The 7,815-nt window shown below is 49.1% G+C and overlaps 1 long non-coding RNA gene across 1 annotated transcript; it reads right to left on the minus strand.

Annotated features, from left to right (window-relative positions):
• Positions 1-1,081: 1,081 nt before the first annotated feature.
• LOC145340447 (uncharacterized) lies at positions 1,082-3,772 on the minus strand. The gene is made up of 3 exons (XR_013886251.1): positions 3,698-3,772; positions 2,184-2,299; positions 1,082-1,173 (listed from the first exon to the last, which is right to left on the minus strand). It is a non-coding gene; the product is annotated as an uncharacterized LOC145340447 (long non-coding RNA).
• Between the last annotated feature and the right edge of the window lie 4,043 nt (positions 3,773-7,815).

Consider the following 7,815-nt stretch of genomic DNA (forward strand, 5'->3'; position numbering starts at 1 on the left):
GGGTGGTGTTGTAATTAGGTCCCCTGTATTCTGACAGCCTGTGTTGGTGGCAGCAATATCACCGGGGAGGGGGAAAGGGGGGGACTAGCTTGACAGGCATGGGCCTCACAGTATACAGAGCTCTAGATCTTGCCAGCGAAGGTCCGGCTTCACGCTGTTCATCCCATTTACTGATCTGTAAAGAGAGAGATTAATCAGCTCAGTCATTAACCACACATACCCCACCACCCAAACAGTACCCCCTCAGCACTGACCCACTCAATAAAATAGTCAGGAAGGCATACGGCATGTTTGTCTTCATCAGCCAGGGCACTGAGTTTAAAAATTGACAAGTCATGTTGTAGATTTATTGAACCTTACTGAGGCTGCACTTGGAATATTGTGTTCAATTCTGGTCACCACACTACCAGAAGGATGTGGAGGCTTTGGAGAGGGGACAGAAAAGATTACCAGGATGTTGCCTGGTGTGGAGGGTATTAGCTATGAGGAGAGGTTGGAGAAACTTGGTTTGTTCTCACTGGAGGTTAAGGGGAGACCTGAGAAGTCTACAAGATTATAAGAGGCATGGACAGAGTGGATAGTCAGCTTCTTCCCAGGGTGGAAGAGTCAATTACTCAGGGGCACAGGTTTAAGGTGCGAGGGCAAGATTTAGAGATAGGCAAGGTTTTTGTTTTACACAGGGGTGGTGAATGTTTGGAAAGTGCTGCCCAGGGAAGTGGTGGGAGGAGGTATGAAAGCAGCATTCAAGAGGCAACGAGACAAATACATGAACAGGATGGGAATGGAAAGATACAGATTCTAAGTGCATACAGTTTTAGTTCAGGCATCATGATCAGCACAGACTTGGAGGGGCTGTTCCTGTGATATATACACACCCCAACCTCCCGACAGTGCAGCACTCCCTCAGTACTGGCACCAGGGGGAGAGTCAGCCTGGATTATGGAGCTCAAATCCTAGAGTATATACATCTACCCCCGACAGTGCAGCACTCCCTCAGTACTGGCACCGGGGGAGTGTCAGCCTGGATTATGGAGCTCAAATCTTAGTCTATTAAATTAAACACTCATCTTACCCAGGGACATTGGACAGATGGACTTGTAGACCTTGTGGAACAGTTACAGAGTGAGACATCTTTGCCAGTTGCTGAAAGGGCTTTTTGACATCGATAGAAATCTGTCAGATAAAATTCAACTGTTACTGACCCATCCCCACCAGACTGCATCCTAATGTTACATAGACCCGTCCCTACTGGTACTGTACCCCAGTGTTAGTGACAGACTCATCCCCACCAGTACTGTACCCCAGTGTTATACAGTGACAGACCCGTCCCCACCAGTACTGTACCCCAGCGTTATACAGTGACAGACCCATCCCCACCAGTACTGTACCCCAGCGTTATACAGTGACAGACTCATCCCCACCAGTACTGTACCCCAGTGTAATACAGCAACAGACCATCCCCACCAGCACTGTACCCCACTGTTATGCAGTGACAGACCCGTCCCCACCAGTACTGTACCCCAGCGTTATACAGTGACAGACCCATCCCCACCCAGTACTGTACCCCAGCGTTATACAGTGACAGACTCATCCCCACCAGTACTGTACCCCAGTGTAATACAGCAACAGACCCATCCCCACCAGCACTGTACCCCACTGTTATGCAGTGACAGACCCGTCCCCACCAGTACTGTACCCCAGCGTTATACAGTGACAGACTCATCCCCACCAGTACTGTACCCAGTGTTATACAGTGACAGACTCATCCCCACCAGTACTGTACCCCAGTGTAATACAGCAACAGACCCATCCCCACCAGCACTGTACCCCACTGTTATGCAGTGACAGACCCGTCCCCACCAGTACTGTACCCCAGTGTTATACAGTGACAGACCCATCCCCACCAGTACTGTACCCCAGTGTTATACAGCAACAGACCCGTCCCCACCAGTACTGTACCCCAGTGTTATACAGTGACAGACCCGTCCCCACCAGTACTGTACCCCAGTGTTGTACAGCGACAGACCCGTCCCCACCAGTACTGTACCCCAGTGTTATACAGCGACAGACCCGTCCCCACCAGTACTGTACCCCAGTGTTATACAGCGACAGACCCGTCCCCACCAGTACTGTACCCCAGTGTTATACAGCGACAGACCCGTCCCCACCAGTACTGCGCTTACCCAGGTAGTTCTGATAACAGTACGAGTTGGTTCGTGTTGGGGAACCGTGCATCGAACGGTGCTGTCTTATAGTTCTTGATGCGTTCTTGACGGTAGCCATGTTCTGGACGTGTTATCTGGAGGGGAAAGGGTAGAGAGAGGGTTAGAGGGCAGGATTGCACAGAAAGATCCAGAACGAGGCAGGATGGGAGAAAAGACAGCTGGGGTGGAAAGGACAGGCTGTAACACCAGCCCTGAACCTCACGACCTCTGCCCCTTAGCTTCCACCCTCCCAGCAAACACCCAGCTGCTATTTTGTCACCCGGCAAGATCACAGAGAGGATCCCTCAGCGCCGCATTCACTGCGAAGGAAATCCCAGAACATAAGAACATAAGAAATAGGAGCAGTAGTAGGCCATCCAGCCCTTCGAGCCTGCCCCGCCATTCAATAAGATCATGGCTGATCTGTCGCTGCTCAGTTCCACTTTCCCGCCCTCTCCCCATAACCCTTAATCCTCTCTCTTATCAAAACCCATCAACCCGCGTCTTAAAAATATTTAGCGAGGCAGCTCCACCACTTCAACGGGCAGAGAATTCCAGAGATTCACCACCCTTTGAGTGAAGAAGTGGGGGGGGGGGAAATGTGGAATGGGGATCAGGGCATTCATATGCACAGCAAGATCCTAACAAGCAAGATCTCCCAAGAGTACAGTGGGGAATGGGAGTGCAGAGAGAGAAATGGCTTGCACTGAGGTGGGAGCCTCCACAGAGGCTGCTCCTCCCCCAGTACACAGCAAGATCCCACAGATTTACAAGTCTGACCCTGATACAGTCAGGGGGAGGAGGCAGGGGTATTGGGGGGGGGGGGGGGGGATTGGCTTAGAATTCCTCCCCCACCCACTGACACATTACACCCAGGGCACAACAAGATCCCAGAGGAAAATGCAAGACCCACCCCAACAAGAGAGAGTAGGCACCCTGCTTCTGTATTAACCCTCCCCCCAAATGGGGGGGCAACCTGTTACACAGAAAGATCCCAAATCAGAACAAGCAGGCACCACCACCACCTTCAGGACAGTGAAAAAAATACATCAATGGAGGGGCTGACATGGCCTCAGAAATCCTCAACTCCCACCCCAAAAAGATACTGGCACGCATGTGTTGTGGGATCTTGCTATACAAGACCAAACCCAAAACAGGTAGAAGGGGAAGCAGGGCAGGAGAGAAGGCCTCAGTCATCCTCACCCACCCCCATACCTCCCACCCACGCACGCACGCACGCAGCAAATGATATACTGGCACCAGGTACACAGCAAGATCCCACCAACTACCCTGACAAAAACACTCCACCCACTGAGGTTCCTGGCTGACATTTCAATCCCTCCCCCCATATCCGGAGGAAGGGCCCGCCCTCTCAATGGGAGGTAGCAGTCCTCCCTCTCTCTCTATTTTCCGGGGGGGGGGGTGGTCAAGATGGCCTCAGGCCTGTCCCCTCGCTCTCCCCACCCCCGCACTGACAGCAACACCACCCCCACCTCCGCTCCCGCTGCCCTCCCGCCTCCGAATGGAGCGCTGCATCTGCGCGGCCGCCTGTTATAGCAGCGCGCGGGGCAGGCTGGGAGGGGGGGGCTCGGGTTAACATTAACCCCCCCAAAACCCACCTCCCCCCGGCCGGAGAGCCCGGGACCCCCCCCCCAGGCCTCCCACCCCCCCAAAAAACAAAAAAACCCAATTAAACACTCAGACCGGGACAGGCCGCTGACGTCATGGGGTCACTCACCGCCCTTTGACCTTCCCACCGTTAATCTTTTAAATCTGGACCCTTCTTTCTGCTTTTTCACCTTTTTTCCCGTTTATTATTGTCACAAAATCAATAATCTTCATTAAAAACGCTGAGAATCTGACTTTTTTCCATCAATTTGGAGCCTTGACTTTTGGTGACCCAGTGACGTCATGCGCTCACATGACCCCATCTTTCAGATTTTTATATTTTTTAATTTAACTTATATTTTTCACCTCAGATTTTATGGTTGATGCAGAATAATTCATCTTTGAGTAAAAATAATCAAGTTCTCATTATTTTAATCACTGAGAAATCCTGACAGTTATCATCCTCCGAGGTCACGGAGGAGATGACCCCCATTTACCCTTTGTAATTTATACCTCTTTTTAAACAGGGCCCTTTCCTGTTATTTTGTCACCGTTCCGAGATTCTATAATCACCATCGGATCATTAATATTCAATTTAAATTAACCAAAAGGTCAATTTTAAAATCTTGGAATCCTGACAATACAGAAGGAGGCCATTCGGCCCATCAAGTCTCACTGGCAACAATCCCACCCAGGCCCAACCCCCACATACTTACCCCATTAACCTATATATCCTGGGAGACTAGGCACAATTTAGCATGGCCAATCCACCTAATCCACACATCTTTGGCTTGTGGGAGGAAACTGGAGTACAAAGAACAAAAACAGCCCAGGAAACAGCCCCTTCGGCCCAACGAGCCCGCGCCGCCATTTTAACATTACCAGTCCCCCCTCCACCCATGACCCTTATCTATGCTTATGGCATTCCACATTGAGGGAAACGAATTTAGGGACAATTTATTACCTCCAATCAGCCTAATAGCACACCTTTGGGGTGTGGGAGGAAACCAGAGCACCCGGAGAAAACCCATGCAAGCATGGGGAGAATGCGCAAACTCCCACAGACACTGGCCCAAATCCACGTGTCTGCACAGCAAACAGTGATAGTCACTGAGCTGTCATGTTGCCCAGCATCTGGTCCAGTTTAAGTGCACACTAATGACATGAAGCACTAGACTATTCTCAAACATCCAAGAGCAGCCCTATTACGACCCATCGCGTGTATGCCCCTCGTTGGACAACAAGGCGGACCGATTTAAAAGTACCCAGAGGAAACCCACATAGATACGGAGGAGAGTCCATATGGTGACCCAACCCGGAAATCGGACCCAGGTCCCTGGAGCAATGAGGAAGCAGTGCTAATCATTGTGTTACTGTGCCACTCCTCAGAGAACACCGAACCCCATTTATCCTTTTAATTTGTACATCATGGGCAGCACGGTAGCACAGTGAGTTAGCACTGCTGTTTCACAGCTCCAGGGACCTGGGTTCAATCCCTTGCTCGGGTCCCTGTCTGTGTGGAGTTTGCACATTCTCCTCGTGTCTGCGTGGGTTTCCTCCGGGTGCTCTGGTTTCCTCCCACAGTCCAAAGACATGTGGATTAGGTTAATTGGCCGTGCTAAATTGCCCCTTAGTGTCCCGGGATGCGTAGGTTATAGGGATTAGTGAGTAAATATGTAGGGATATGGGGATAGGCACTGGGGTGGGATTGTGGTCAGTGTAGACTTGATGGGCTGAAAGGCCTCTTTCTGCACTGTAGGTTTTCTATGATCTTTTAAAATCTGCCACAATTTTCTGCTTCTCATCGTCCTAAGATTCTATAATCACCACGGGATCAGTAATGTTCAATTCAAAATAATTGTTTTTTTCATCGATGTGGGGGTTTGACCTTTAAATCCCTCTGACTTCACTGTCACACCACCTCTCCCCCCACCCCCCTCAAAAATTTAATGCTTTCAATGCAATTTTTCAAGCGATGAAAACATTCCTAACCATCCCAGAAAAAAGACTAAATTAATATTAACCTTTCTGAATTAATCAGGGGAGGCGAAGGCCTAGTGGTATTATCGCTGGATTATTATTGCAGAAACCCAGCTAATGTTCCGGGGATCTGGGTTTGAATCCCGCCCACAGCAGTTGGTGGAATTTGAATTTAATAAAAAATATCTGGAATTAAGAATCTACTGATGACCATGAAACCATTGTCGGGAAATCCCATCTGAGTCACTAATATCCTTTAGGGAAGGAAATCTGCCATCCTTACCCGGTCTGGCCTACATGCGACTCCAGACCCACAGCAATGTGGTTGACTCTCAACAGCCCAATAAGGGCAACTATAAATGCCAATCCAGCCAGCAATGCCCATGTCCCACAAATGAATCATAGAGGTTTACAGCATGGAAACAGGCCCTTCAGCCCAACTTGTCCATGCTACCCTTTTTTTTAACTCTTAAGTTAGTCCCAATTGCCCACATTTGGCCCATACCCCTCTATACCCATGTAACTATCTAATATCTTTTTAAAAGATGAAATTGTACCTGCCTCTACTACTACCTCTGGCAGCTTGTACCAGACACTCACCACCCTCTGTGTGAAAAAATTGCCCCTCTGGACATTTTTGTACCTCTCCCCTCTCACCTTAAACCTGTACCCTCTAGTTTTAGAATCTCCTACCTTTGGGAATAGATTTGATTTATTATTGTCACCTGTATTAGGATACAGTGAAAAGTATTGTTTCTTGCATGCTATACAGACAATGCATACCGTTCATAAAGAAGGAAACAAGAGCATGCAGAATGTAATTAAAGCATTGTTAGAGAGTTTAAAAGAGTTAGAATGAAGTTTTAGAAGCATAGAGTGAGAGTAAAAGATAGAATTAGAAAGTGTGCTGAGCACAGCTTGCAAGAAGTTACCTCACTCTGGCACCGTCATGGACAAAATAATGAGTGTGTGAGAGAGTATGTGCATGTGTGAGTGTGTGTGTGTGTGTGTGAGAGTGAACGTGTGTGAGAGAGTGTGTTTGTGTGTGAGAGTGAACGTGTGTGAGAGAGTGTGTTTGTGTGAGTGTGTGAGAGAGTGTGTTTGAGAGAATGTGTGTGTGAGAGAGTGTTTGTGAGAGTGTGTGTGTGTGTGTATAAGAGAGAGTGTGTAAGAGAGACTGTTTGCCTGAGAGAGTGTGTGTGTGTGACAGTGTGAGAGAATGTGTGTGTGAGAGAGAATGTGTGCGTGTGTGAGACAGTGTGTGTGAGGTAGTCTTGACTATCTAGCTGATCTGTGCCCCTCATTATTTTATAGACATAAGAACATAAGAACATAAGAAATAGGAGCAGGAGTAGGCCATCTAGCCCTTCGAGCCTGCCCCGCCATTCAATAAGATCATGGCTGATCTGTCGTGGCTCAGTTCCACTTTCCCGCCCTCTCCCCATAACCCTTAATCCCCTCTCTTATCAAGAACCCATCAACCAGCTTCTTAAAAATATTTAGCGAGGCAGCCTCCACCACTTCAACGGGCAGAGAATTCCAGAGATTCACCACCCTTTGAGTGAAGAAGTTCCTCCTCAACTCCGTTCTAAACCGCCTCCCCTTTATCTTGAGGCTGTGCCCCCTAGTCCTACTGTCTTTTTTGAGCGGGAAGAGTCTCTCCACCTCTATCCTATCCATCCCATTCATCATCTTATACGTCTCAATGAGATCTCCCCTCATTCTTCTAAACTCTAACGAGTACAAGCCTAGTTTATTCAGCCTCTCCTCATAGCTCAAACCCCTCAACTCCGGTATCAGCCTAGTAAACCTCCTCTGCACTCCCTCCAGGGCCAAAATATCCTTGCGCAGGTGCGGCGCCCAAAACTGCACACAGTACTCCAGCTGCGGCCTCACCAGTGCCCTATACAGCTGCAGCAAGACCTCCCTACTTTTATATTCAATCCCCCTCGCGATGAAGGCCAGCATCCCATTCGCCTTCCTGACCACCTGCTGCACCTGCAGGCTGGGTTTTTGCGACTCG

This window comes from Carcharhinus amblyrhynchos, unplaced genomic scaffold (assembly GCF_965287045.1).
Source record: "Carcharhinus amblyrhynchos unplaced genomic scaffold, sCarAmb.v2.hapA chromosome_1031, whole genome shotgun sequence".
Taxonomy (NCBI): Eukaryota; Metazoa; Chordata; class Chondrichthyes; order Carcharhiniformes; family Carcharhinidae; genus Carcharhinus; species Carcharhinus amblyrhynchos.